This window comes from Xylocopa sonorina, chromosome 4, assembly GCF_050948175.1.
Source record: "Xylocopa sonorina isolate GNS202 chromosome 4, iyXylSono1_principal, whole genome shotgun sequence".
Taxonomy (NCBI): domain Eukaryota; kingdom Metazoa; phylum Arthropoda; class Insecta; order Hymenoptera; family Apidae; genus Xylocopa; species Xylocopa sonorina.
The window spans coordinates 9185414-9189387 of record NC_135196.1 but is presented as its reverse complement, the minus strand read 5'-3'; the positions used below and the strand labels follow the sequence as shown (position 1 = coordinate 9189387).

General features: G+C 36.6%; 1 long non-coding RNA gene across 1 annotated transcript; it reads right to left on the bottom strand.

The window, feature by feature from the left end:
- Positions 1-2939: 2939 nt before the first annotated feature.
- LOC143423104 (uncharacterized) lies at positions 2940-3452 on the bottom strand. Its single transcript, XR_013101790.1, has 2 exons — positions 3179-3452; positions 2940-3021 (listed from the first exon to the last, which is right to left on the bottom strand). It is a non-coding gene; the product is annotated as an uncharacterized LOC143423104 (long non-coding RNA).
- Positions 3453-3974: the final 522 nt, after the last annotated feature.

The window sequence follows — 3974 nt, the reverse complement described above, 5'->3', positions numbered from 1 at the left end:
TAACGAACGCTGCGGATATATGCGCCGTTCAAACGTGTTCCCTCGCTCGATCGCTTTCTCGCGAAATTTCCAAGAAAATAGGCATTTCAAGTAGACAATTGTAAATGAATATTTGCGTTCCTTTAACCCGTACAGAATTTCACAGAATATCACGGATAAAATGCTATTTTTAAACGATCCTGAAATTCATATTCCATGTTCTAATACCAAAGTCAGAAATCGAGCCTTTCTCTTCGCATTTTCTGGTGCATCAACATTTCTCTCCGTCTGTAAAGTTTCGTCGAACAAGTTCACAGTTATTTCTTCGCGCGTTCCTTTTATATATTATTCTCTGAATCGTCGTCTTGTTACGCTACCTCTCCGCCAATTCCTTTTAATTCCCGCATTTTTAGCGCGCCGCGAAGCTGCGGCAATAAAATGGCGAACAGTCCCGACGAAAAGGGAGGTGGGAAATTTTTGCGGAACAGGATATGGAGGCTACATAGCTGCATGCACGATTTTATGTGGCTCGGATAGAGCACGTGAGGGTATCTCAGGCAAACTGTTTGAGTTTCAGATGGTACGAGGCCCCGGGCTTGGGAAATCAATACCGTCAAAACCTTGCCTGTATCACTGGCATCCCTGTTCTTCGTACCAGCTGTAAAGTCGCAGTTTTACTTTCGCGCAGAGAATACCTTCTCCTCGACCATTTATCTTTCTCCTTGCTTTTTTTTTCCCCGAGGAAACAGGTTCCAGTGAAGAGAGTGGACAGCGGAATCACTTTTTTTTCCTCGCCTCTAAACGTCTCCGTTTGCGAAGGAAACAATCTTGTCGGCTATGCGATTAAATAAATCGAACAACCTCCTCGAGATAACTGCGATCTTCTAAGTACTTGGAGTGATTGTCAAACGAAGACGATCGCTTGTAATTATTCTTCGGTTTACTATCAACCATCGAGCTTCGATACGCATCGGATCGAGCGTGTGTTGATCGATTTTTTAACTTGATAACGTTGAGAGAGTCGAGAAATGAAAAGAAATCCTACTTTAATTTTACGAATACGAGAGTCGAAGGCTTCGTCGAATTTATAACTCGAGAAGAAGACGAAGATGTATTCTTCTTACCTCGAAATAAAATTGCAAAGATATAAAAATTCAAGAAGCCTTCTTTAGGCTTTCGAGTAACGGCTCTTATATTAGTATTCCTCGAGTTAAGATGCATAGGGTACACACGCTATTGCGTGAAAGTATCCGGTTGTTTATTCGTTACTGACAGGATGCGATTCCATTATGAAATTGCAGATAAAATCAAGCATCGAAACTGCAGTGTGTGTGTGTGTAACACAAGAATCACTGTGAGTCGTGTAATAATTGATCGTGAAATGATTACTGATCCATTCTCTTATCATTCTCATTATCATTCTCCCTCTCCATTTTGTGCGACAGCATCTTCATTGATTTTCATGATTTTGTTTTAAACTGACAAGCTTTTCTATTTAACGTCAACCCAATTATTAATTGACGTACATAATCGAAGGCTTATATCAGCGAAGCACACACGTTCGAGGGTATCATTCGTAATATCAATCTAAAAATGAAGACTGCCGTGTAACGCGGTTATCTGACCACTTCTCGCCAAGTATTTTCTCACCTCTTATCTTACGTATTCTCTCTCGAAGTGGCATAATGATGTCTCACGGCATCTTTTACTTAATTGTCAAGTGGGACGATAGAGTGGATTGATACGAGAAACACGCGAATACTCGAAATTTTATCGGAACGTTCTCGAGAATTTGAAGCAAGAGTAATGTTACGTACGCTCTTGTACGATTACTATCGAGTATCTGTAATCGATGAGAAAACTATGTATGTACACGGGTGACGAAAGCAAATTTTCTGAATATGTCAAACTTGGAATAAAATTATTATTTTTTGGTTTATTTGGTTTAGTAATTAGCATTATTAACCAGTTAATAACCAAAATTAACCAGTATGAACACAGTGGCCAGCTCAGAGCGTAAGTATTTACGTTCATTAATTACCGCTGTCTGTGTGGAGAGAATACATATTGAAAGTGTAGTCATTGTAGTTAATAGGTTCAACTACATAATTAGACCTTTCGGTGGTATACAAGAAACATTTTATTCTAGCTAATGTAAATAATAATCGATGCAAATTTTACTTAACAGTTTATGATTACGTCGTTAATTAAACAGAAGTTAGTGATATTTTGTTTTATTATTCTATTTATACAAATGTGTTTTACGTAGAACAGCAGAAAAAAGAAGAACGATGCGTCGGTGTAGAAATTTGTCAAGGTTACAATTTCCTTAAAATATAAAAAACATAAAATGTATTGTGTATTTAGCATTTAAATACGTTATAGATAGTCTGTCTCAGATAACGCATGCAAATCTATCTAAGAATAGAATAGTAATACTCGACGAGAAAAGTTATTATTTCAATATTGTCATCCTGTCTGTTCAATGTAATGTGAAAAGTTTGTGTCGAGGGTAAATAATAAAAATTACATTTTTTAAGCACAGCACTCGAGAGAAATAAATGAAAGAAATCGCTCAACAGGCGATGAAAGTCTAGAAAAAATTCATACAGGAAGAGTACGACAAGCAATTTTATTAACTTTACGACAAACGAAAATGCGTTTATTAATATTTATTATATTTTATTCAATGAATTTTGAATCGAAACTGCGATTCAATTTCGATTCTAATCAGAACATATTCATCGATAGAACAGCTTATATACATCGAGGCTATAATTAGACCATTATCAGATTTAACATTCTGTTTCGATTTCAATGTCGACAACACCTCTAATCCGACATATCTGGATATTTTGATCGTGAATAGCTCACGAATATTTGATGAGCTACGTTTGCGCTTAGTTTGAAGACTTTTAATAAATAACGCACAGCACATAGAGAATAGATGATCGAATAGTGGTATATCAAAGAAAATGCTCGCGAGTCATAAGTTTGCTCGTTAGTTTTAATATGGACGACACTGTTTCTGTTCGCGAACAACTCGAGAGAATAATAAATTTCGCGATACCAAATTTTTATTCAGCACACACTCACATAGGTGACAACATTAAACGAATGAATTTATTTCGATTATATCGATTTTGTTTCGAATCGAAACAGAGTTACTCGACTGTCCTTACTCCATAATTCCAGTTACGTCTCTGTTATGCCTTTTAGAGGTGAAAAGCAAGATCGTAAAGTTGTAGAGCACAACGATTTGAGGAAAATGTAATGATTCTCTAAGAAGATCATACTGTCGCACCCTGGTACACCTTTACGCGTGCTCCGTGGAAGGGAATAGAAAGTTATGAGATCGTAAAGGGCAAATGGATTCAGGCATCAAAAATATAAATTTCGCTCGTATAACTCACCCTAGAAGCTCGTTCGTGTCGGTTTGAATACAAACTGTAAGCTTTTTTAAACATTTAGTTGTCCCTTTAGTTATTAGGAAAACTTATCACACGCAGAGGTGAATACTTTAGACAGTACTTTCAAATTCCCTTTAGTAATCTGTATAGCACGTCTCTTTTGAAAATTGTACATTTTGTCTCGTGCGATTAGCGTGTTTGCGTTTAAAACTTTCGCAATAAGTCGAGAACGGTTTGTACAGATTATAGAATCATGATAAACCGTGGAGTAAGACTCTTTTATGACGGTGCAGAATATAACGGTATTTCTTACTTCGAAAAAAAGTATAATATTACTCCGCTTAATCTGGTCTTCCTTGAAGTTCAATCTTCCACCTCAATTTATTCTACCACTGCTTACAGTGCCTCTTCAACAGCCAATCTACGTTTTTTTGAGCTTCACCAGTATAGCATTAAAATGAAGCAAGTTTCTAGATAAAGTGGCAACAGTTATTGCAATTTTTCATTTCATACCAGTTCCATTTCATACAGATAGTAAATATAAATAGATTTGCTGGTTTCAAATTTAACTGAGATTCCGGATCG